Source organism: Cervus canadensis, chromosome 12 (genome assembly GCF_019320065.1).
Source record: "Cervus canadensis isolate Bull #8, Minnesota chromosome 12, ASM1932006v1, whole genome shotgun sequence".
Classification (NCBI taxonomy): Eukaryota; Metazoa; Chordata; class Mammalia; order Artiodactyla; family Cervidae; genus Cervus; species Cervus canadensis.
Window position 1 is genome coordinate 38,930,833 of NC_057397.1, and position 27,689 is coordinate 38,958,521.

General features: G+C 36.3%; 1 long non-coding RNA gene across 5 annotated transcripts in view; it reads right to left on the reverse strand.

The window, feature by feature from the left end:
- Positions 1 to 649: 649 nt before the first annotated feature.
- LOC122450887 overlaps positions 650 to 27,689 on the reverse strand; it is a 36,339-nt gene continuing 9,299 nt past the window's right edge. Inside the window, exons 2-5 of one of the 5 annotated variants that reach the window (XR_006272268.1) lie at positions 23,251 to 23,351; positions 5,702 to 5,742; positions 3,537 to 3,571; positions 650 to 682 (exon numbers count right to left, since the gene is read on the reverse strand). This is a non-coding gene — a long non-coding RNA (uncharacterized LOC122450887). Of the gene's footprint in view, positions 686 to 3,536; positions 3,572 to 5,701; positions 5,743 to 10,314; positions 11,479 to 12,113; positions 12,147 to 15,001; positions 16,162 to 23,250; positions 23,352 to 27,689 lie in introns of those variants that run through there. The other 4 variants (XR_006272266.1, XR_006272267.1, XR_006272265.1 and 1 more) reach the window with 4 other exon arrangements.

The following is a 27,689-nucleotide window of genomic DNA, read 5'->3' on the forward strand; positions in this document are numbered from 1 at the left end:
GTGTGAGCATGCCAGGCAACATAACCTGCAGGTGTGATTGTCCTAATCTCCAAGAGTGTGTGGGATTTGGTTGTGCAGTTGTTGGTAATTCTGGCTAAACATTATAATCAACTGGTGAACTTCAAACAAACAAACATAAGATCCATCCCATAGCAATAAAATAATGCAATAAATCTGGAACCCATGCAAAGGCAGTTTTTAGGGTCCCTAATTAATGATAACATGCAACTCATGTTAAGGACCACAGAGATAAGCATATAAAGTGAGCACATTCTTGAAGAGAGGAAAATATATTTAGTGCACTTTAACATTGAAAAGTTACAGTGAAGTATCCAAAGTATCCTAAGAAAAGATAGATTAATTTTGAAAATGAAGATAGGGTACTAAAAATATTTATTCAAAAAACCAGATTTTCAGGAAGGTTGACAAATAACAAAAGGAAAAAGGAAAAGGAGGATGAACACAAAATGTCAATTAGTCATAAGCGTAAGTGCATGTTTACTTGCTGAGTAGTGTCCAACTCTTTGTGACCTCATGGACAGTGACTCACCAGTCTCCTCCTCTGTCCATGGGATTTTTTTTCAGGCAAGAATACTGGAGTAGGTTGCCAATTCCTCCTCCAAGGGATCTTCCTGACCCAGGAATTGAACCCGTGTCTCTTGCATTGCAGGCAGATTTTTACCTGCTGAGTCATCAAGGAAACCCAATTAGTTATATATCATATCATATATAATGTTTTGATTGCTACTTTGTATTTTATATAATAAACTGAAATTTTGTGAAATTCTATCTTGATTCAGCCGTTTGCATTTAGCCGAACATGGCATTCAATATTCTTTTTCATATCTCCATAATGACTTACTGGGACACTGTTCCACAGTGTTCTAGTAACACAGAATGCTGATATTCTTAAAGAAAAATTATTCTTTCACAAGACATACCTTAGAAATATCTTAGCTGGATTCTAAAATTTTACTGTTTGGCACTTGAATGAACTGGCTGGCTACATGGACGTTTATTATATTCATAGCCTGGTTTTCTTCAGAGCTCTCCTAAAATAGACATAAAATAGCTATGTAGCCAGGACCTCTTTAAGAAGAGGGCAATGACCTCTTCCATTTGAGAGCCACTTAGCAAATCTCTCCATTCTGATCAAGAGTCACTTAGTTATTAGTTAACATACAGCCTACTTCCTGCTGAATAGTGGGGATGTTTTCCCTTTAGTGAGTATAAAATATTCAATGTAATACATATCACCCAGTTCTGATAGAACAAAGGACATTCAGTACAAGCATGTGAAATATCCAAATAGGTCCTAAAAATCCTCTGTGAAATTAATCTGATATTCAGGGATGTCAAAGCACTTCAGATTGAAATCAGTTTATGTGCATCCATTTGCTCAAGAACTTTTTTTTAATATCAGACATATTATGTTGCTATACTTATTGTTTTAAAATATTTCATTTGCTACTGTGCCTACTCTTTGTTAATAAGTTGGTTTAGAGTGACGTAGCCTGATCCAAACCATAAAAGAACCATAAATTGACATTTTATGACAGGAAACAATATTTCTGTATACTGTATTTCTTGTTTGTGCTCATTCAAATTTGGTGATGGTCAGTGGCCTTAATGTATTTTATATACACATATATGCACAATATGGTAGACTTTTAACATTATCTTTTAAATAAATAACATTCTTTTTAAGTTGAAGGTAATTTTATTGGTTTAGTTCTACTGCTGGATTGCCTAAGGAATGTGTCCTTCATTTGAATGTTTAAAAGCATGAAGAGATTGGATTTTCAGTGGTTAATTGCAAAGAATATGACAGCTTAAGCATTACAGTCAAAGATCTTATACTTGTTTATGAAAATCTAAATTCAAAATCTTTGCTTCCTTAATCTCTGTCAGTAATAGCTAATTATTAGCATGAAACATTAAAGAAGGATATGTGATTTGACCAGTTAATTGATTTCTAGGATCTTTAATTTCATCTTTATCCTTACTCTTTCAAAGATTTCCTTCACCTTGTATAAGTTTCAACAGCACATAAAAAAGCAATATGTTGCTTACTTTAAAGACAATTATTTCAGTAAAACAATGTTAAGGCTTTGTGGACCCAGAATCCGGGCCACATGTTATCACTTTGAATCCAATTTAGACAAGTTTGACTAATATCCTGCCTAAAAGAACTATAAATATTAAACTGTGACTAAAAGCCCTTTGTGATGCTCCGGTCTCCTCTTCAGCTCCTTTCTCCCCTTCAGTTAATTTGCCATGCTTTACATCTGGCAGGTGACTTGATCCATGATCCACCAGATAATTCCCAGTTCTTCAAACTCGGGACAGTGATTTTTTGTCATGCATAATCACAGTTCATAGTTACTTTCAGTCTTTCTTCAAAATATTACTAAGCATTTTAAAGACTATCATCCCTGTTTAAAATATCCTAATCTTATATTTTTTTATTGTATAAACTTGATTCTCTTCATTTGACGAGAGCAGACTGTCAAAATAGGAGTTAAATGTGTGCCTCCATTCTCAGAAGAACAAGGAGGGGCTGACTTTTGACCCTTACATAGAATGTTGAGTAATTTTATCTCAATTGTGCATATGGCAAAAATAAGTAACTGGATATCAGAGAATGTGATATGTTGCAAGACTCAAAAAGTTTCAGCTGATGTTTTCTGGTAGAATGCATCTTCTTGAGGCTAGACTATTGGTGAAGGCATTGTATAAAAGTTAAAGTTCTAAGTGAAATTTCCAACTCCCTTTTCTGAAAGGCATTAATTTATGGTATTGGTGCATTGGATATTTTAGGGTTTGCCATCAACATTATCACAAAAAATAAATATTTCAAGTTATTTCAAGTTATCAAAAATTTTTTCTACAATTTTTTCCCCTACAATTTCTACACTTCTTTTGCCAAAGCCCATTTTTAAAAACTTGGAGCATTTAGCCTTAAGATGCATATTGACACAATTCCCTCTTGTTTACTTGTCAGTTCAGTTATTTATCCTTTTCGCAGTTAATGCAACCCCAATCCAAACGATAAGTATTACCATTTCTTTTCTAAAATCTTGATGCCTCAACAGACTGCAATATCAAAATAACTGCTGGCATTATAGGTAAGTTAATGCTGAAATATATTGCTGATTCTGGCAAACCTCAGCTTCATTGTTTAATTTAAAGATATGTGATCATTTATCCATTTTTTCAGAAGACTGAGCTATTGAATTTGGCATATAAGTATAGCTATTTTCTCCGGTAATTCTACCAAAAAAATTAAAAGAGGTACAAGCTTTGCTTAGTGGTAAGAGTGTAATTTAATATAAAACTTTTAATCTTCTTGGTTTTCTTTGTGATATGACTCTGGATTTTTGGAGAAAGCCTCCCTTGATCTATTTCGAGCAACGAAGGCATCTAGATCAGTAGCCCTTAAGGAACACCCACATTTTTCAGATCATCAAAAGGTACACATCAGTGTGTGAACGTATCCCCTCCAAAGAACAAAGGGGAAGTTCTACAGAGCTCACCTGATTGTAGCAGATCTGAAGGACAGCATTTGACCCTGTTTGAAAAAAAGAGAGAGAGAGAGAAAGCAAAGAAAGAGGAAAGTTGAATAAATAAAATACCACTATCAAACTGCAAAATTTTTCCCGATTGATGGATGCAATGCATTGACTCTGTGTGTGTGTGTGTGTGTGTGTGTGAGTGTGATATTTGACCTATCCTGAAAGGAACATAAAATATCCCAAGTTCATCTATAAACTCTGTAGTTTTGTGACTGCCACAAGGTTCCACTTGTGTCATTAAATTTACTGAAAGTGTTGAAGGAAAGAAAACTCAAGGGGACCACAGATGTTTGCAGTTTTCAATCTGCAGGCTGTTATTTAACACATACATGATTTTAGTTGATGATTTCTTTTCATAGATACTTTCACTCAGTACTGTATATAATTAGAAGAAGATTTGTAATTCCTCTGACCTGTTTTGGGTTAGATCAAGTGTGGATGGTCTATATTTCTATTGTTGGTCTTTGCATTAGATGATTTTCTCCTATAATTTTCTCTACGTTTTCATTTCTCCTATCTGATTAGTCCCTTACCATCAACCTTAGTTAATATCATTGCTTTGAGGGAAATGTCCTAATTACCTAGTACACAGCACATATTGGATAAGTTAACATTTTAGGTACACAGTTATAATAGACATTAGAGGACACTTTCAATTGCTATAAAAAGTTAAAACTGATCCTTAAATATACTGATCTTTTAATGGATCATATTCAAAAAATTTTGAAAGATTTGGTGCAACTATTTTATATTTTGATATAGGAGCCTTTCCTAAGTAAACCTATTAGAAGAAACATATAAAACAGAAAAAAAGGGGGGAAATGCCTAACTGAATTTTTCAGTGAGAACATATGAGACTATTCAATAAAATTAATTTACCAAAATGATTACTTCTTAGCATATGTGGACATTGATTTGAGGAATCTAGGTTAAAAACTGATAAATAGCAGTTTAGTCTTGCATATTCAAGTTGATGGTTAATTTCAGTGACCCTCTTTACTTGAATTCACTGGAAACAATTGATTTAAATGAAGTGAGCCAATAGATAGTTAATGACCTTTCTTAGAGTCAGAGAATAGGATTTCCAAATGTCTAGTCAAGGATAACATTAATTTCTTTAACATACATTTTTAGTTTAATGTGTTCTCTTTTATTATGGAAAGACAGACTCTTTACAAAATAGGTAACTTCCAAATTTTTCTATTTTTAATTTTAAACAGTGATCTTACAAACCAAAAATAGTTTTAGCACTAAATTTGAGGCATCAGTGAAAATGACATGCAAGAACAGTGAGAGGGAAACCTGAGACTTTGAAAACAGAGAAATACAACCAGGGAGCATGTGTTTGACAAAAATCCATAGGATCTGGAGGTTTCACATTTCACTCAATTCCATTATATTCAGCAAACCTTTGTGAAACTCTATACTGTGTGAGATACAAAGGTAGCTGTCAGAGTCACCATTTTTGAAATTTACCTCTTGTGGATGGTATTTGAAGGGGGAGGTACTGGGAAGTAACAGCTCATCACCACCGCACCCACTAGAATGAAGGGACACATAGGTACTTTTACTGTATCTTTTGCAGGACTAAAATATTAAGATGTCTATTCTGCATCTTACAACATGAACAAGGCAAGTGTTTTGAATGAATGGAGTAAGTAGCTGCCTACCTGGTATCCCCAACTTAATATCCTTTGGGAGCAAGTCAAGTATCACTAATGTTTAAAGCGGCCAGCTAGAGTATCGTGCATGCATGCTAAGTTGCTTCAGGCATGGCTGACTCTTTGCGGCACTATGGACTGCAGCCCTCCAGGCTCCTCTGTTCATGGGAGCCTCCAGGCAAGTATACTGGAGTGGGTTGCCATGCCCTCCTCCAGGGGATCTTCCCAACCTAGGGACTGAACCCACGTCTTATATGTCTTCTGTATTAGCAGGCGGGTTCTTTACCACTAGCGCCACCTGGGAAATCCCTAGAAGATCATAAACATGGAAAAATCAGGCTTCTGTTCTTCACTCCTGTCTGGCTTATTCTAAGATGTGATCTTTGGACAAGTCATACATAAACTCTTTAGGTCTTGGCTTTCTGATTTTGTAAGCTTAAAGTATAAGCTATTGATTTTACTCACCTGCATTTGAACTGCAAAGTATATGGTTTCTTTGGTTTATTCTAGAGAAAAAGGTATAAATTCAAGGTCACTTTCAAGACGATCTTCAAATATCCAATGAGTTGCATTTGAAGGACAATTGAGAGAGCATCAGACTGAGAGATCATTGAGCATGGGTGGAGAATGAGAATGAGAAAGAAGCCTTTCTAAGATAGAACTGTGAAAATGGAGAACTGAAGCCTTGAAAGAACGGGGAAATTTTAGCGAGTTCTGTAGGTTGAGCTTATTGAGGCATCTCAGGCCTAAATGAACATGACTCATATTGATAAAGGCAGGAATAATTATATAACAAAAATTCAACTTGCTTTTAAGTAGTGCAAATGAACAGAAGGAAATCTGATTGCAGCATAGTCAATATATACTACAGGATAACTTGGAGTTGTGTGGTAGTTTGAGCATTCTTTGGCATTGCCTTTCTTTGGGATTAGAATGAAAACTGACCTTTTCCAGTCCCATGGCCACTGCTGAGTTTTCCAAATTTGACGCATATTGAGTGCAGTACTTTCACAGCATCATCTTCTAGGATTTGAAATAGCTCAACTGGAATTCCATTACCTCCACTAGCTTTGTTCGTAGTGATGCTTTCTAAGGCCCACTTGACTTCACATTCCAGGATGTCTGGCTCTAGGTGAGTGATCACACCATTGTGGCTATCTGGGCCATGACGATCTTTTTTGTATAGTTCTTCTGTGTATTCTTGTCACCTCTTCTTAATGTCTTCTGCTTATGTTATGTCCATACCATTTCTGTCCTTTATTGAGCCCATCTTTGCATGAAATCTTCCCTTGGTATCTCTAATTTTCTTAAAGAGATCTCTAGTCTTTCCCATTCTATTGTTTTCCTCTATTTCTTTGTGCTGTTCATTGAGAAAGGCTTTCTTATCTCTCCTGGCTATTCTTTGGAACTCTGCATTCAAATGGATATATGTTTCCTTTTCTCCTTTGCCTTTAGCTTAGCATAGATGTTCAAGCTGGACTTAAAAAAGGCAGAGCAACCAGAGATCAAATTGCCAACATCTGTTAGATCATAGAAAAAGCAAGAGAGTTCCAGAAAAACATTTATTTCTGCTTTATTGACTATGCCAAAGCCTTTGACTATGTGGATCGCAACAAACTGTGGAAAATTCTTAAAGAGATGGGAATACCAGTCCATCTGACCTGCTTCCTGAGAAATCTGTATGCAGGTCAAGAAGCAACAGTTAGAACTGGACATGGAATAACAGACTGGTTCCAAATCAGGAAAGGAATACGTCAAGGCTGTATATAGTCTCCCTGCTTATTTAACTCATATGCGGAGTACATCAAGTGAAATGACAGGCTGGATGAAGCACAAGCGGGAATCAAGATTGCTGGGAGAAGTACTAATAACCTCTGATATGCAGATGACACCACCCTTATGGCAGAAAGTGAAGAGGAATAAAGAGCCTCTTGATGAAAGTGAAAGAGGAGAGTGAAAATGCTGCCTTAAAACTCAATATTCAGAAAACTAAGATCATGGCATTTGGTCCCATACACTCATGGCAAATAGATTGGGAAACAATGAAAATGGTGACAGACTTTATTTTTCGGGGCTCCAAAATCACTGCAGATGGTGACTGCAGCCATGGAATTAAAAGATGCTTGCCCCTTGGAAGAAAAGCTATGACCAACCTAGGCAGCATATTAAAAAGCAGAGACATTACTTTCCCAACAAAGATCTGCCTAGTCAAAGCTATGGTTTTTCCAGTAGTCTTGTATGGATGTGAGAGTTGGACTATAAAGAAAGCTGAGCAGCAAAGAATTCAAAAGCAAAAGAGAAGACTCTTTAGAGTTCCTTGGACTGCAAGGAGATCCAATCAGTCCATCCTAAAGGAAATCTGTCCTGAATATTCATTGGAAGGACTGATGCTGAAGCTAAAGCTCCAATACTTTGGCCACTTGATATAAAGAAAAGACTCATTGGAAAAGACCCTGATGTTGGGAAAGATTGAAAGCCGGAGAAGGGGACGACAGAGGATGAGACAGTTGGATGGCATCACTGACTTGATGGACACGAGTTTGACTAAGCTCCGGGAGTTGGTGATGGACAGGGAAGCCTGGCGTGCTGCAGTCCATGGGGTCACAAAGAGTCGGACATGAATGAGTGACTAAACTGAACTGAACTTGGAGTTGAAGCTAATCAAATGGAATAGCAAGAGAGGGGCAAAGATTTTCTAGAGGAAGTCTAAATTCTTCCAATTTGCATGATCTCATTGGGAGTTTTAATAAAAATTCTACTAGTGTTGATTTATTCATATAACTTTACATTAAAAAAAAAAAAGCTCATTTGTGTGTGCACACTGAGGTCTGGCTTTTTGCGATCCCGTGGACTGTATCCTGTCCATGGAATTTTCCAGGCAAGGATACTGGAGTAAGCTGCTATTTCCTACTTCAGGGGGTCTTCCCTACTCAGGAATCAAACCCATGTCTCTTCTGTCTCCTGCATTGGCAGGCGGATTCTTTACACTTGACCACCTGGGAAGCCCACGCCTTGAAAATGAAACAAACTAAGGATAAGCTTCACATTTTATTATGACAATATAATAAAAATGAATTTTCCCCCAATTGGATGATGTAATATCTAGCACTGATGAGGTAACGTAGATTTCCCTAATATGTAGCTTAAATAGCAGTAGTTCTTCAGTGATGAACAATTTTGTTTGCCTTGTTCTTTGACAGTTTTTCATTTTACCCATGCCTAAAACACTTTCTATGTGAAAGTATAAAACACTTTTTAAAAAATATTTAATATGTTGGCAATGAGAACAAGCCTATTAGAAATGATAGAACATTGGAGTCAAGAAACCCCACACTCTTCAATTACTAGAATAGAGGTGAAAGCTGCCTTTATTTTAGAACTTGAGCAGACATTGCATATAGGACAGTTGCTTCAGAGGTACTTAAGTGGTTGCCTTTGGTGACCTTACTTTCAGTTATTCAAGTGATGAAATGTACTTGTTTATCTAGAAGCAGGTAAAAGGAAATTCCCGAATGAAACCAGACCCATATTCTTCCCATTCCTTGGGGGTCTCACCAATCTGTTTCACCTGCAACTAAGAGTTTCTTAAGGCTTATGTGATTGTTAAAAAATTAAGCTAATTCAACCAATTATTAGCCTTTATGAATTCCAGATTCTTTAATTGCATAAATGAAATTAACAGCTCAGAAAGAATGAGGCTTTTCATAAATCACTTAGACAACATTTTTCTCAGTACATTCATTCATGAAAAGAGTATGTTATGATAGACATTCTTCGCTTGACCCAACTTTATTCAGACTCTTGGAACTTCTCCTGACTCATCTGTGCTCTGCTTTGTAAAAGTCTAGTTTTATCAAGAACTCTGCTAAGTTAAACAGTATTCACCACCCTGATGCTTGATTCATTTTCTCATGTTTCACCATCTTCCAGGTGATGTTTGTTCATTTTGACCTGCCGTCAGCAAACAGCTTCTTTTTGGTTGGTTTAGATAGAATCCCTCTTGCCTCTGTTGTCTCCTCTTAGTAATTTTCTATCCTCCAACCCTCCCACTTTTACATGCTATAAATTTCCACTTGTTCATGCTTTATTCAAAACTGTACCTGATTTTATTCTAAGGTCTCTTTTCTCTACTGCAATCAATCAATTAATTCAGTCACTCAGTCATGTCCGACTCTGCAACCCCATGAATCGCAGCAAGCCAGGCCTCCCTGACCATCACCAACTCCCATAGTTTACTCAAACTCTGCCCATCGAGTCAGTGATGCCATCCAGCCATCTCATCCTCTGTCGTCCCCTTCTCCTTCTGCTCCCAATCCCTCCCAGCATCAGGGTCTTTTCAATGAGTCAACTCTTCACATGAGGTGGCCAAAGTATTGGAGTTTCAGCTTCAGCATCAGTCTTTCCAATGAACACCCAGGACTGATCTCCTTTAGGATGGACTGATTGGATCTCTTTGCAGTTGAAGGGACTCTCAAGAGTCTTCTCCAACACCACAGTTCAAAAACGTCAATTTTTGGCACTCAGCTTTCTTCACAGTCCAACTCTTACGTCCATACATTACCACTGGAAAAACCATAGCCTTGACTAGACGGACCTCTGTTGGCAAAGTAATGTCTCTGCTTTTTGATAAGCTATCTAGGTTGGTCATAACTTTCCTTCCAAGGAGTAAGTGTCTTTTAATTTCATGGCTGCAATCACCACCTGCAGTGATTTTGCACTGTGACAGTCCTTAATAAAATATATTTTTTGCTGCTTTAATGACTAACAAGCTCTGACTTTTCTTTGAGAGTTGTGGGCTTGCTTTATGCATGTACTTCAAAACAGTATGTTGTTGTTGAGTCATTAAATCATGTCTGACTCTTCATGACCCCATGGACTACAGTACATCAGGCTCCCCTGTCCTTCACTATCTCCTGGAGTTTGCTCAAACTCATGTCCATTGAGTCTAAACCACATTTTCATACTTATTACCTTATCTAGTGTGAGACATGGGGCTTCCCCAGTGGCTCAGTGGTAAAGAATCTGCCTGAAATGTAGGAGATGCAGGAGAGGAGGGCTCCATCCCTAGGTCAGGAAAATCCCCTGGAGGAGGGCATGGTAACCCACTCCAGTATTCTTGCCTGGAGAATTCCAGGGACAGAGGAGTCTGGGGGGTTACAGTCCATAGGGTCACAAAGAGTCAGACACAATGGAAGAGACACAAGTGCATGCACACACTAGTGAGAGACAGTCACAACATATATAAATAAATAAACATACAACCATGAATAACATCCAAATTTAGAACAGATGCCTGTCGATAGTCATGTCAACAGAATGCAACATCTTTAACAACCATGAATTCAGAGTCAATTTTTGTGTAAAAATCTATGTTAGTACCAGGTGTCTAGTACATCAAAGCTGGTTAGAAATTCGAGGAGGTGGTGTATCTTGGTGGTGGGGTTGGTGATCCTGTGTTGAGTAATACAGAAGGTCCAGGCTTAATGGAGCTTGTGATTGAGTGGAACAGAAAGAGAAAATACAAGCAGTTTGCTCAATGCAAAATATCGGTACAGATTTCAGTATGTATTTGAAGGAGGTATAGTATGGATTAATAATTTTTAAAATTTTATTGATTCATAATGTGTTAATTTCTGCTGTACAGAAAATGATTGAGTTATGTATATATGTATATATATATTCATGGATGCATATTAAGAATTGTATTTGTGAGCTTTTAAATAGATTATCAGGAAAAACATCTTTGGATGATCTACATGTAAAATGACAGCAAAAGAAGAGAAAGAAATCCAGTCACTTGAAGAGTTGTGGAAAAAATGCTGTGGCTAGTGGATATAGATTTAGCACTTTGGAGGAATGGAGTGAAAACACGGCTACAGTATATTGAATGAAGAGAGGAGAGGCAGGCAATTTTAAAGAAGACAATGCAGAGCCTTTCAAAGAATTTGGAATTTTGTTCTTTCGGTAAAACACACGACAGGGATTTACGAAAAGAGGTAGCATGGTCCCATTTATGTTTAGAGAAAATTCCCTGCTTTGAGCTGAAGGGCGCGGGGGCCATGAACGGTAGCTTGAGGGAAGGGTGGATACAGAGGGAGTTTAGGGAGCCTTCACTGCACTGATAAGGTCTGGATGCACCTCGGAGAAGCCGAAATTAGACGTTACAAACGGCCAGAGAATTTAACAGAAGAAATATTCAAAGCTGAAAAGCAGCCAGGAAGGTCAGCAAAAGCCTGAAGCACCTGGGGTGGAGGACACAAACAAAGAATGGATGGTTTAAGTAATAAATGGAAGGCCTGCATTTCTGTTTTATTTTATGATAAAATGCTTTATTTTATGATTAAAATTCAACCTATATCTCAGAGGCAGAATGCATGAATCCTTAAATCATAACACTTATTTCTGACAATATTATTACAGGATTGCAGTGTATAATCATATAGAAGGAAAAAACCCTGATACACGTTGATGGATATAACATGAAGTTTAATAGTGTGAGCACTAGTTTAAGAACTAGATTGATTAAAAAATTTCCCCAAGCCTCACCGTATTATAGTAAACAGGTTATAATTCTTCAAATTGAATTGTTTTGAAGAGCACTATATTTTAAAATATGGAGTATTGAAGCTAAGATTGAAACTAAGTATGAAGCTAAGATTGGCTATGGGAGCTAGTGAATCTAGTCCTAATGTCATGCTCCTTATCTCAGAAATGGAGGCATCAGCCTCCATAGGCAGTCTCTGTGAAGAGCTGCCATCCCTCATGGAGGAATTTCAGTCTCTATGGAGACTGCCTCCATTTCAATCCCAGTCAATTAGAGGTGAAAGGTATTCCATTTGCAGTCACCTAAGCCATAGAGTCCACCTATTTTTTTTTCCTTCGTTCTTTCAGTCAAATGATATCTTCTTATCTGAGATGGAAAGAAAAAAGTCAGAATTGTGGTCATTTAATTCGAGCTCATTCAGTTCTAGTTACTCTTTTTCTTTTGTTTCAAATGGCAGCCTTCTCTGTAAATCAGATAAAGAACTGTATCATTATGCTATCATCTTTGAAAGCTCCATAATTGTAGCTTTTCTACCCAAGTCACTGAAATAAAACATCTAATTCTACACTAAATATAAATTTATTTCCAGTTTTACCTGTTGTATTATTTACTTAGGTGATAGTGCTTCCAACCTTTTTCAGAGGTGAGCCTATAGTATAAAGAACTATTTTTTAAATAACACATATTTTCACAAAAGACAATGAAAGCTACACAGATTAGGAGTTACTCTTAGTAGTTCATTAATACTTCCATATATTTTCTTAAGGACATAAAAGACAAATGTTATGATTTTTCTTTAAAATTAGACCAAAAAGCTGGGGGAAAAAGTCACATTGAATTGATTAGATCTAATTAATTTATGTATTGATTAGAGCAATTAAGATTTGTGTAAAATGAGAAGGGATAAAAAAAGAGCAATAAACAATATGAAAATATTTACTAGGGATAATTTACTGCTGAGAGTCTGTTACTGTATTTTTCTCTTTATCCTTGTTCCTCAAGAACAGAGTGGCACTTATGATTGTTAACTTTTGTGATTTCAAGTGACAAAAGCTTGGTTCAAATAGACATTAACTGAAAAAAAAAATTAATGTGGGGAGTCTATTAACTAACTTCAGACATGGCTACATCAAGGGGCTTTTTCATCATTACATCTTCTTTCTCCATTTTTTAAAATGATTTTTCCATGAATGTGACTTCATACTAAGGCAGATGATTCCCTTGAGGTACCATTATGCCTAAGAACATCTTCAAGTTTTCATTCTAAAACTTTGAGTATACATACATATTTTATTTCCTACCAGTTTTATTGAGATATAATTGACATAGAGCACTGTATAAGTTCAAGGTGTACAGCATAATGATTTAACTTACATGCAGCCTGAAATGATTATCACAGTATACTTAGATGAATATCCATAATTTCATACAGATGGGTTTCCCTGGTGGCTCAGATGGTAAAGAATCTGCCTATCAATGCAGGAGAACTGGGTTTGATCCCTGGGTCAGGAAGATCCCCTAGAGAAGGAAATGGCGAACCACTCCAGTATTCTTGCCTGGAGAATTCTGCGGACAGAGAAATCTAGTGGACTGGGGTCGCAAAGAGTCAGGCATGACTGAGCGACTAACACTTTCACTTTCATACAGATACAAAATTAAATAAAATTATTATCCTGTTATGAGAACTCAGAATTTACTCTCTTTACAACTTGCATATATAAATAAGCACTGAATTGTGTTTATCATGTTGCATATTACATTCCTAATACCCGTGTATCTTATAACTAGAAGATTGTACCTTTTGACCACCTTCACTCAATAACCCCTCCCTCCAACCTCTCAGCTCTGGTAACCACAAATCTGATCTCTTTTTCTATAGGTTTGTATGTTTGTTTTTCAGTTAAATGACCTGCAACATTATGTTTGTTCCTTTTACGTGATTTGGTATTTCTATATATTTAAAAATTATCACCATGATAAGTCTAGTCATAGTATGTCACCATGTAGATATTACACCATTATTGACTATATTTCCCACACTGTACATATCACGTCAGTGACTCATTTATTTTGCAACTGGAAGTTTGTACCTCTTAATCTCCTTCATCTATTTCTTCCTCTCTCCTCCCCTGCTCGCTGATAAACACTGGTTTGTTCGCTGTATCTATAACTCTGTTTCTGTTTTGGTATGTTGTTTCATTCATTTTTGTTTTAGAGTCCACATATATGTGAAATTATACAGTATTTGCCTTAGTATAACTTATCTCATTTAGCCGAATACCCTCTAGGTCCATTCATGTTGTCACAAGTAGCAAGATCTCACTCTTATTTTTTTAGCTATATGTGTATATGAGCTGGTCAAAAGGTACAATCTTCTAGTTATAAAATACACAGGTAATAGGGATGTAATATGCAACATGATAAATGTAACCTTCATGCTGCTTTTGTTATTTATGAAACAAAATAATAAATATATCATGTAGAACAAGCAGAGAATGCAGTGTGGACTAGGTTCAGTTCAGTTCAGTTCAGTATCTCAGTCGTGTCCGACTCTATGTGACCCCATGAACTGCAGCAAGCCAGGCCTCCCTGTTTTGGAGGCCAACTCTTGGAGCCTACACAAATTCATGTCCATTGAGTCGGTGATGCCATCTAACCATCTCATCCTCTGTCATTCCCTTCTCCTCCTGCCCTCAATCTTCCCCAGCATCAGGGTCTTTTCCAATAAGTCAGGTCTTCTCATCAGGTGGCCGAAGTATTGGAGTTTCAGCTTCAACATCGGTCCTTCCAATGAACACCCAGGACTGATCTCCTTTAGGATGGGCTGGTTGCATCTCCTTGCAGTCCAAGGGACTCTCAAGAGTCTTCTCCAACACCACAGTTCAAAAGCATCAATTCTTCAGAGCTCAGCTTTCTTTATAGTCCAATTCTCACATCCATACATATGGAAGTGTTATTTTTCTGAGATAGTCACCAAAATAAGAAAGATTAGACATGACCCTGTTAACTCCTTCTGAAAAGGAATGAAAAAGCCTGGATTTTTAATTTGAGTAACATGTGACACTATTTGAAATGGATAGAAATGGAGACATCAAGTGCTCTGGTTATACACACTGAATTTGATATACCTAGACACATATATGTAGTAATAACAAGCTGCGAGTTTTATATTAAAATCTGGTCTTCATTCAGATAATATGTAAGGGTTGTTTTCTTTTATGTTTTTTTTTTGTGTGTTTGTTTTTAATAAGAATTACAGCTGTTTATTTTTTTAAGGTTTATTTATTTATTTTTGGCTGTAATGGGTCATCTTTGCTGCATGCGGGTTTTCTCTAGTTGTGGCGAACTGGGACTACTCTCTGGTTGTGTTGTGTGGGCTTTTTATTGTGGGGCTCTTCTTGTTGTGGAGCACAGGCTCAATGCTTGCAGCTCATGGACTCTAGAGCGTGGGCTCCGCAGCTGTGGTGCATGGGCTTAGTTGCTCCAAGGCATATGGGTTCTTCCCAGATCAGGGATCAAACTGGTGTCTCCTTCAGTGCAAGATTCTTAACCACTGGACCACTAGGAAACCACAGGGCTGGAGTTTTAAAGATGCCAATTTGGAAATTGTCAGCTCAAAATAAAAGTATTTTTGTAGAAAAAAGATTAAATTATAATTTTTACATGTTTTTGTTCTAGATTTTTCCCACTCTAAAAGGTATTATGCAGCCTGAGACACACCTATACCAATGCCTTATTGAAACGAAAAGTGAAATTTTAATTTAAAATAGTTTTATGGACTAAAGCACAAAGAAATAAAGGATTGTAAGTGTGATAATAACCAAAAAATTTTCAAAAAATAGTTTTATTAGGAGCATTTACTTAATTCTTAGGACTATAAATATAATAAGAAGAAAGGTAAATTACTTTAGATATATAATTCTTAAATTCAGGAGTTAAAAGAATTACATTCAAGCCTTACCTTTTATTTTGTTTTAACTTTTTTGAAAGTCTGTATTGCTTCAATTCTATAAATGTAAGCAATGCAGTACTGCTCATGTCGCTAATGGAGCTTGAAATTAGGGCAGCAGCTTTTCTATCAGCATCATGATGATGTCAGCAATTCACATGAAAAATGAAACATAACCAGTACAACTTCTCTAGCCACAAAAAATAGCCAGCTTTCCATATTTGAAACTGGCTGACCATACCCAATAATATATGGTGCAGGAAAAGAAAATATTCTTTTTTCTGGGCTCTGCAAAACCAGTACCACATTTGCTGATGAAGAATCCTGTGACGATATGCATTTAGTGAAGGAAAACAAAACAAACAGAAAACTTACATTCAACTCCAAGGTCTATGTTGCAAAATTTAATGCCAGCTCTAGGTCTACATATCACTGTAGGAAGTAGAGTTTGGTAATTATTGGCATTTGATCAATCCCACTTATAAAACTACTAATGACTTTTCAACAAAAATTATATTTTAATCATGAATTATTCAATTTTTCTATATTTCATTTCTAAAAAATATGCAATAACTCAATCTCAATCAAAAAATAAACTACCATGGCCAAACAACAAAAACACTGAAATAAATTCTCAAAATTAAAAAAACAAAATTATTTAGGTATTTCAGAACCAAGAACATTATTGATTGACATAAATTATGTATATAACGTCACATTAACTTTCTCTTATTTTTAAAAGAGGACTTTTAGTGAAAATAAAAATTTTGTACAGAAAAATTATAAATCTATAAATAAAAAGCAACATAAATCTATTGCAAGGCTCTATGATAGTGATCATTATGCAGGGATTGGTTCTCAAACTACAACACATGTGAAATGTAGCTGTGAATTTATATAGATAGCTGTGAAGTTATATAACTGATAATTAATTGCCATGAGGGAATGAAGTAACCTATTTCTTATGAAGTTTGTAGAGCATTTTTGTACCAGTTCCTAAACCGATTTCTGGTGAAGCTTGGGTAGCTACTGTGTATTGTAGCAGATTTTTATCTACTGAATGTGGATTTAAGGTTTGGAAAACACCCAATGGACTAAGGGTCAGGTTATAGAATATTTCTTCACTAGACATAAAGTATGAATCTGAGATATTGAAATTGAGTTATGGCCCATAAGAATTCATATTGAGACTTCCTGATGCTGTATCTTTAGTTCAACCACATTGACTGTCTATATTAATATAAACATCTCCCTCTCTCTCACTCTCTCCCTTAAACTGAGATCAGCAAGATATAATGTGAGAAATATTATCAGATACTTTGCATTTCAGAATAACTTCTCTTATTCACAGAATAATTCTCTAGTTGCCTAGATAAGATGGTGTCCAGGAAATGTATAAGAACACTTTAAATGACATGTAAGTCTAGTGATCCTACTTGAAAATCAATCCAACAGTAAAATCAGATTACATTTATATAAAATGCATAGCCAAAACCACTTTCCTTAAATTTCAATGATAGAATATCACTTCTTGAAGCTGTGAAGTTTCTACTGTGTTGGAAGTTTATAAAAACAAAAATGTATAGTAAATGTTGTTTGAAAAAAATTCTAAACATATTAAGAAAATAGTGAAACAACCGTTTTAGCCAAGCTAGAGAGAAAATAGTTGCTGTACAGGGAATTTTACATTGGTTAAGAGCATGAGTTTTTTTTTTTTTTTTTTTTTTTTTAAAGTTTCTAATGATAGGAAATTCATGGTTCATGTATTGCTGAAGCCTGGCTTGGAGAATTTTGAGCATTACTTTACTAGCATGTGAGATGAGTGCAATTGTGTGGTAGTTTGAGCATTCTTTGGGATTGCCTTTCTTCAGAATTGGAATGAAAACTAACCTTTTCCAGTCGTGTGGCCATTGCTGAGTTTTCCAAATTTGCTGGCATATTGAGTGCAGCACTTTCACAGCATCATCTTTCAGGATTTGAAATAGCTCAACTGGAATTCCATCACTTCTACTAGCTTTGTTCATAGTGATGCTTTCTAAGGGCCACTTGACTTCACTTTCCAGGATGTCTGGCTCTAGGTAAGTGATCACACCATGGTGATTATCTGAGTTGTGAAGATCTTTTTTGTATAGTTCTTCTGTGTATTCTTGCTACCTCTTCTTAATATCTTCTGCTTCTGTTAGGTCCATACCATTTCTGTCCTTTATCGAACCCATCTTTGCATGGAATGTTCCCTTGGTATCTCTGATTTCCTTAAAGAGATCTCTAGTCTTTCCCATTCTGTTGTTTTGCTCTATTTCTTCCCATTGATCACTGAGGAAGGCTTTCTAACCTCTGTTATTCTTTGGAAGTCTGCATTTGAATGGGTATATCTTTCCTTTTCTCCTTTGTTTTTCACTCCTCTTATTTTCACAGCTATTTGTAAGGCCTCCTCGGACAATCATTTTGCCTTTTTGCATTTCTTTTCCGTGGGGTAGGTCTTAATCCCTGTCTCCTGTACAATGTTATGAACCTCCATCCAAGCTGGTTTTAGAAAAGGCAGAGGAACCAGAGATCAAATTGCCAACATCCGCTGGATCATTGAAAAAGCAAGAAAGTTCCAGAAAAACATCTATTTCTGGTTTATTGACTATGCCAAAGCTTTGACTGTGTGGATCACAATAAACTGTGGGAAATTCTTCAAGAGATGGGAATACCAGACCACCTGACCTGCCTCTTGAGAAACCTATATGCAGGTCAGGAAGCAACACTTAGAACTGGACATGGAACAACAGACTGGTTCCAAATAGGAAAAGGAGTACATCAAGGCTGTATAATGTCACCCTGCTTATTTAACTTATATGCAGAGTACATCATGAGAAATGCTTGGCTGGAAGAAGCACAAGCTGGAATCAAGATTGCCAGGAGAAATACCAATAACCTCAGATATGCAGATGACACCACCCTTATGGAAGAGAGTGAAAAGGAACTAAAAAGCCTCTTGATGAAAGTGAAGGAGGAGAGTGAAAAAGTTAGCTTAAAGCTCAACATTCAGAAAACTAAGATCATGGCATCTGGTCCCATCACTTCATGGGAAATAGATGGGGAATCAGTGGAAACAGTGTCAGACTTTATTTTGAGGGCTCCAAAATCACTGCTGATGGTGATTGCAGCCATGAAATTAAAAGATGCTTACTACTTGGAAAGAAAATTATGACCAACCTAGACAGCATATTGAAAAGCAGAGACATTACTTTACCAACAAAGGTCCATGTAGTCAAGGCTATGTTTTTTCCAGTGGTCATGTATGGATGTGAGAGTTGGACTGTGAAGAAAGCTGAGTGCCGAAAAATTGATGCTTTTGAACTGTGGAGTTGAAGACTCCTGAGAGTCCCTTGGACAGCAAGGAGATCCAACCAGTCCATCCTAAAGGAGATCAGTCCTGGGTGTTCATTGGAAGGACTGATGCTGAAGCTGAAACTCCAATACTTTGGCCACCTCATGCAAAGAGCTGACTCATTAGAAAAGACCCTGATGCTGGGAGGGATTGGGGGCATGAGGAGGAGGGGACGACAGAGGATGAGGTGGCTGGATGGCATCACCGACTCGATGGACATAGTTTGAATAAATTCCAGGAGTTGGTGATGGACAGGGAGGCCTGGCGTGCTGCAATTCATGGGGTCGCAAAGAGTCGGACACGACTGAGCAACTGAACTGAACTGAATGATAGAAAGCAATCTATAAACATTTCACAGAACAATAATTTGATGGTTGACTTTTTCTTTCTTCTCATAGACCTTTCTTTAGTATACCAGGCTTCTTTTATTTACCTTGAGTTCTGTATACCTCTGCACTTCAGTCACCATATATTTAGTCAGTGTAGACTGTACTAGAATTGAATCTTTTCATTTGGCCAGAATTGGCTGCTCACCAAAAATGTTTGTAATACTTCTATTTGCATGATGAGAATGTTTCCCTTGATATACATTTTGTGGGCTTTTCCTTTCCTCCTCTACTGCTTTTATATAACATGAACATAGAGAACAGGTCCTTTTCTTCAGCTTTATTGAGATACCATTGTTACATATTACAGTATATAGCATAACATTGTTTAAGATGTACAAAACCCAATTCAATATACTTATATATTGTGAAATGATTACCACAATAAGTGAGTTAACACATCTATCACCTCACATAGGTGTGCGTGTGTGTGTGTGCGTGTGTGGAACATTTAAGATCTACTCTCTTAGCAATATTTAAGTATATAATAGAGAATTTTCAGCTATAGTCATCATGTCACATATTGGATCATTAATATTTATTCACCTTGTAACTGGAAGTTTGTACCTTTGGATCAGCTTCCCTATTTCCCTTGTTCAAAGGCCCTGACAATCACCAATTTATATTCTCTTTCTACACGTTCATATAATTTGGATTCTACATATAGATCATACAGTGTTTTTCTCTGTCTCACATATTTTACTTAGAGTAATGCCTGCATGATTCATCACTGATATCACAAATGGTGGAAGTGAAAGTAAAAGTATTAGTTGCTCAGTCATGTCCGACACTTTGCAACCCCATGGACTATAGCCCACCAGGCTCCTCTCTCCATGGGATTTTTCCAGGCAAGAATACTGGAGGGGGTAACCATTCCCTTCTCCAGGGATTCTTCCTAACCCAGCGATCCATCCTAGATCTCCAACATTGCAGGCAGACTCTTTACCATCTGAACCACTGGGGCAGGGGGTGGGGTGTGTAGGATGTAGGGTGAGGGGGATAGCAGGTGGCAGGGGTGGGGGGGAGAGGGACCATACAGAAGGTTGAGCACTGAAGAACTAGTGTTTTTGAACTGTGGTGTTGGAGAAGACTCTTGAAGACACTTGGGAGTCCCTTGGACCGCAAGAAGATCAAATCAGTCAGTCTTAAAGGAAATCAATCTTGAATATTCATTGGAGGGACTGATGCTGAAGGGTTCCCCACCATGGTCCAACTCTCACATCTGTACATGACTACTGAAAAGATCATAGCGTTCACTAAACGGACCTTTGTCAGAAAAGTAATGCCTCTGCTTTTTAATACACTGTCTAGATTTGTCATAGCTTTTCTTCCAAGGATCAAGAGCCCTTTAATTGCATGGCTACAGTCACCATCTGCAGTGATTTGGGAGCCCCACAAAATAGTCTTTCACTGTTTCCATTGTCTCCCAGTCTGTTTGCCATGAAGTGATGGGATCAGATGCCATGGTCTTAGCTTTATGAATGTTGAGTTTTAAGCCAGCTTTTTCACTCTCCTCTTTTACCTACATCAAGAGACTCTTTAGCTCCTCCTAACTTTCTGATTATTTAACTTATATGTGGAGTACATCATGAGAAACTCTGGACTGGATGAAGCACAAGCTGGAATCAAGATTGCCAGGAGAAATATCAATAACCTCAGACATGCAGATGACACCACCCTTATAGCAGAAATTGAAGAGGAATTAAAGGACCTCTTGATGAAAGTAAAAGAGAAGAGTGAAAAAGTTGGCTTAAAGCCCAACATTCAGAAAACTAAGATCATGGCATACAGTCCCATCACTTCATGGCAAATAGATGAGGAAACAGTAGAAACAGTGGCTGACTTTATTTTGGGGGGCTCCAAAATCACTGCAGATGGTGATTGCAGCCATGAAATTAAAAGACGCTTACTCCTTGGAAGGAAAGTTATGACAAACCTAGATAGCATATTGAAAAGCAGAGACATTACTTTGCTAATAAAGGTCCATGTAGTCAAGACTATGCTTTTTCCAGTGGTCATGTATGGATGTGAGAGTTGGACTGTGAAGAAAGCTGAATGCCAAAGAATTGATGCTTTTGAACTGTGGTGTTGGAGAAGACTCTTGAGAGTCCCTTGGACTGCAAGGAGATCCAACCAGTCCATCCTAAAGGATATCAGTCCTGGGTGTTCATTGGAGGGACTGATGTTGAAGGTGAAACTCCAATACTTTGGCCACCTCATGGAGGAGCTGACTCATTTGAAAAGACCCTGATGCTGGGAAAGATTGAGGGCAGGAGGAGAAGGGGACAACAGAGGATGAGATGATTGGATGGCATCACCAACTCAATAGACATGAGTTTGGGTAAACTCCGGGAATTGGTGATGGACAGGAAAGCCTTCTGTGCTGTGTGGTTCATGGGGTCACAAAGAGTCGGACATGACTGAGCAGCTGAACTGAAACTTTCTGCCATAAGGGTGGTTCATCTGCATATTTGAAATTATTGATGTTACTCCTGGCAATCTTCCTTCCACTATATACTCAGAAATGAGATTGCTGGATCATGTGGTAGTTTTATTTTCATTTTTTTGAGGACCCTCTATGATGTTTTCTATTGTGGTTGCACCATTTTACATTCCCAACCACAGTGTTCAAGGCTTCCCTTTTCTGTACATCTTAGCCAGTACTTGTAATCTTTTGTCTTTTGATAATAGAAATCTTAACAGATGTGAGTCAATATTTCATTATAGTGCTTATTTGCATTTCCCCAGTGATTAGTGATGTTGAATACTTTTTCACATACCTGTTGGTCATTCATTTATCTTCTTTAGAAAATGTCAATTCAGGTCCTTTGTCCTTTTTTTTTAATTGACTTATTTGGTTTTCTTGCTATTGAGTTGTATGATACATATTTTGGATGTTAACTCTTTTTATATTTTGGATCTTAACCCCTTATCAAATATATGGTTTGCAGTTTTTCTCCCATTTACCTTTTCATTTTGTTGACTATTTCTTTCATTTCACATATGATTTTTATCTTTAAAGTTTAATTTATTTTTAAGTGGATGATAATTGCTTTACAATATTGTGTTGATTTCTGCAATACATCAACATGAATCAGCCATAGGTATACATATGTCTCCTCCCTCTTGAAAATTCCTCCCACCTCTTACCCCATCCTACTCTTCTAGATTGTCACAGAGCACTGGTTTGTCTCCCTGAACCATACAGCAAATTCTCACTGGCTATCTATTTTATATGTGGTAGCTTATATATTTCCATGCTACTCTTTCCATTTGTCCCACCCTCTTCTTCCCCCATTGTGACCTGTCTGCTGGGCAGAAATGGAGATACAGATGTAGAGAACAGACTTGTGGACACAGTGGGGAAAACAGAAGCTTCTTAGTTTGATATAGTCCCACTTTCTTATTTTTGCTTTTGTTGCTTGTGCTTTGGGTGACATATCCAAAACAATGTTGTCAAGAGCTTTTTGTTGCAAAAGAGCTTTTTTTTTCCTATGTTTTCTTCTAGAGGTTTTATGACTGAGGTCTTGTGTTTTAGTCTTCAATCCATTTTTAGCTATTTTTTGTGAGTGGGGTAAGATATTCAATTTTATTTATTCATTTTTTGTATGTGCACATTCCATTCTCCAAGCATTGTTGAGGAGACCTCCCCTCCCCCATTGATAATTCCACAAGTGGCTTGCAAACTAGAAAAATAGAAATTAAATTATTTCTGTTTGAATGACATGATGTTGTATATAAAAAACTGTAAAGACCCACCAAAAAACTGCTAGTTGTAATAAATGATTTCTATAAAATTGGAGAATACAAAATCAGCATACAGAAATCAGTTGTATTTTGATACATGGATAACAAACCATCTGAAAAACAAAGAAAAAAATCTCATTTAAAATAGTATAAAAAACTATACAATATTTAGAAATAAATTTAACCAGAAAGTTAAAGATCTGTACACTGAAAAGTATAAGGATTTAATGAGAGAAATTGAAGAAGACACAAACAAATGGAAACACATCTCATGCTCATTGGTGAGAATAATTAACATTGTTAAAAGGTCCATACTACCCAAAGCCATCTATCGATTCAATACAATCCTTATGAAAATTGCAATAACTTTTTTTTCAAAAAAACAGAAAAAAATCTTAAAATTTATATGGGACCACAAAAGACTCCACGTAATTAAAGAAATTTGATCAAGAATAGAGCTGGAGGTATCATGCTTCCTGATTCCAATTTATATTACAAAGCTATAGCAATCAAACAATATGGTAAGGGCATAAAGCAGACACACATACGAATGAAACAGTCTTGGGAGCCCAGAAATAAAGGCACACATTTACAGTCAACTAACCAAGAATACTCAGTGGGAAAAAGGATAGTCTCTTAAATAAAAGTCTTTTTTTTTTCTTTTTTTCTTTTTTTAGTTTAAAGTTTTTCCTTCCCAGGTGGCTCATTTGGTATCTGCTTGCCAATGTAGGAGACATAAGAGACCCAAGTTCGATCTCTGGGTTGGGAAGGTCCCTTGGAATAGGAAATGCAACACTCTCCAATATTCTTTCCTAGATAAACCTATGGACAGAGGAACCCGGTGGGCTACAGTCCATGGCGTCACAGAGTCAGACACAACTGAGCAACTGACTACAGACAGTTATTCTAACAAAATTAAATTATAGCTAATTTTTAAAAATCTTCTATGTAACTTTTTCAAATAGTTCATCTCTTTTTTTTCTTTCAGTTCATCTCTTTTTATATTCTTCATCACATTCAATTTATTCTCTCTATGATAATCACACAATTTTGGTATTTTGTTTTTTCCTTTAAGTTGTCTTAATTTCCCATTATCCGTATTACTTTATAGGCATTTTTCCACAGTTGTCTTTCCAAACCATCATATTTATTATGTCATTTTGTTTCTATGTCTTATTTTATACAGATTATCTTCTTAGAGTATTCTAAAGGGTATTCTAAACTTCGTATATTTTTTGAAAAATTTTCACCTACCACTGTCATTACATTTTCCTGTATATATATAATATTGAATACAGTATGAGATGGGAAGAGGTAAAGTTCCCTCCAAAAGCTTGGATTACTGTAGTGGTTGACAGAGATTCAATCCTCAGGCAAATGCTTTACTCAGATAGATTCTTAAGAAATAGAAGGTAGACTGCTCCATCAGAGAACTTAGTACCAGGAATCATGACGGGAATGTTAAAAATGCAGAGTGAGCATGTTATGTAAAAGATGAACCTACTTAACTTAATTTGAATTATCCATTTACTTATGTTTTCAGAAGTGTCCTATCAACTAATAGCAGGTTTTGATATACCGTGTGTGAGTGATTTCCATCACTCACTTCAACAGCAACTAATCTATCATGCAGTTTCATAGATGTATATTGTCTCAATCTTTAGACAGGTATTTGGTTATTCAGCATTCTGTAAAGAGATTTATCAAAGTCTCCCATGTTCAAGGTCATTTATGACTTATAGTACAAGCAGCAGAATTTGAACATTTTAAAACCTTCTTCCAGCCCATATGGTTTATTTAGAATATATTGTATGTTTTCCCTTCTTTCACTTTCTACCTTTGTTTTCTCCTCTTTAAGGATATCCTGGTATTACACATATTTTTGTCAAATCTTAAAAGGCTGATCAATAGTGAAATGATGATTCTCCTTTATTTTCTATCCAATTAATGGTCAATACCTATATTTTACACAAAAAAACTGCCCCAAGAAAACTACTTATTTCTTTTAATGGGAGTCATTGGTTTTTATGTGCTACAGCATTTTTCTCTAGACTGTAATTATACATCTCAATAACATATATAATAATTTTTATTTCATTTACAATCCTAAGAAAAGAAAGGAAGGTGTCCATGACTTCTATAGTGCTGTGGAAAACTGGTTCATATAATAAACAGACAGCCGCTTTGAGTTGTAACCTGTAAAACCTGATAGATAAAGATCAGGAAAGGACGCCAGGTTAGAGAAGGGCCACCTTCTGTAATTGAAGCTAACAACTCATTACTGACATGATTAAGGTGCCTCCCAGAAGTCATTAATAAATGTAAATGAAGATGGAAATTTTAAAATTTTAATATGAAAAGGGAGTATGTTGAAATGAGAAAGAAAGATATAATAACAGATACAAACTCAGTGATGATCATCATCAAAGAGCCTACGGGGGGGGGGAAACCAAAATTTGAGGAAGAACATATGAGTAGTTCTCGAGAACAGTCCGTAGAATGAGTATGCCCTAATTCTAAATAATAAGAAGTACACCAAAATTTGTAGTTTATAATTCATTAGATTACCATGGTTGATAAAAATCACCCTTATGAAACTTCTTAATTCTCAGGAATTGATCCTGTATTTACCAAGCAACTTAATATTTTGGGAGGGAAAAAAAAAAAATCTTGAAATGGCCTATTTAAAAAGAAATGTGTATGATCAATGCTTATGTTTTCTTTAAATATATTTAGTTTATATTGAGAAAATTAAACATCATTGATTTTCAACTTTATAAATCTGTCTCCTAAATAAATGAGTACATGCTTGTTTATAGAGAGTTTTTTCATCAGGACCTAACCAAAGAGACTCCCTAAGTAGATAAGTAGAGATAGAATATAGAAATTCAAATTTGTTTCTCTACTCCGTCAACATTGATTCCACGCTTATTGAGGCATTTGACTTTACCTTTTTCTTCTTATTAAGAATTTCTCTACCTCAAATGATGCTATGAATAGTAGTATGAGGGAAAACAATACTTTTAAATATGGAAATTGCTACATAAAGCAAGGAATTGTCATTGTTCATATATTTAACATTGGTGAAATTTCATAGAATCAAGTCTCCATCTCTGCAAATGGGCATAATGATGGAAAATCTAAATATGCAACCTTCTTAAATCTACCCTGTGATAGCACTCCATGGAGATTTGGAACCTAATACTTCACAAGATGAAAGAATAGTTAAAGAAATGTATAGAATTCCTTCAAAAAGAAAGACCACCACTGATACTTGTATAAAAGAAACAAGGGATGCAAAGTTAGAAAATATTAGATTCTCACTTATTAACTGTGCACTAGAAGTTACAACACCTTTCCCTTGCCTCCTGTGCTCTCTGCATCCATCAAGCACCACTAATCTTTCCTTCAACTTTTTGTAACAAATTTTAGGAACCATCTAGAATATATGATTCATGAATACAATTAATTTCTTTTGCTCATTGATGTATCTACAAAAGTTACTAAAAAAAAAAAAAAAAAAGGAACCCAGCACAAAATTCAATCATTTTTGAGGGAACGCCCAAATAAATTTAGTCATGGTAAGGAAGCCAATATCCTCCCTTTTAATCCTTTGCAACAACTATGGAAGATCGAAACAAAAATGCAAACATGGGTTTGCATGGCAGCAGAGAAAGACCATGATGGTATTTTGGCAGATAAAAGGCCATTATAACCTGTGTTTTGTCCTTTTAAACCTCCTTAGTTACTACAAAGCAGGTAAACTAGATTATTCAGGTAATATCACTTACGATTTGTCTTTAATACTACATCTTGCATTTGAAAGAAATTGGTAGAAACAAAATTGCAAAGTAGTATAACTAGTATGAAATCACTTTCTTCGAAAGTAAAGAGAGATAACAATGCATCTATACATTTTTATAGATATATTCTATTTTCTAGCTGCTGGACATTCTGCATGTTATTTGACTTCATCACCTATAAAATAAGGATATTAATATTGCTCATATCTGATTGCTAGTAAATGAATGATGACCTACAAACCTTTCAGAACTAACACCCAGAAAAGATGTCCTTTTCATTATAGGCGACTGGAATGCAAAAGTAGGAAGTCAGGAAACACCTGGAGTAACAGGCATATTTGGCCTTGGAGTACGGAATGAAGCAGGGCAAAGGCTAATAAAGTTTTGCCAATAGAACACACTAGTCATAGCAAACACCCTCTTCCAACAACACAAGAGAAGACTCTACACATGGACATCACCAGATGGCCAACACCGAAATCAGATTGATTATATTCTTTGCAGCCAAAGATGGAGAAGCTCTATACAGTCAGCAAAAACAAGACCAGGAGCTGACTGTGGCTCAGATCATGAACTCCTTATTGCCAAATTCAGATTAAATTGAAGAAAGTAGGGAAAACCACTAGAACATTTAGGTATGACATAAAT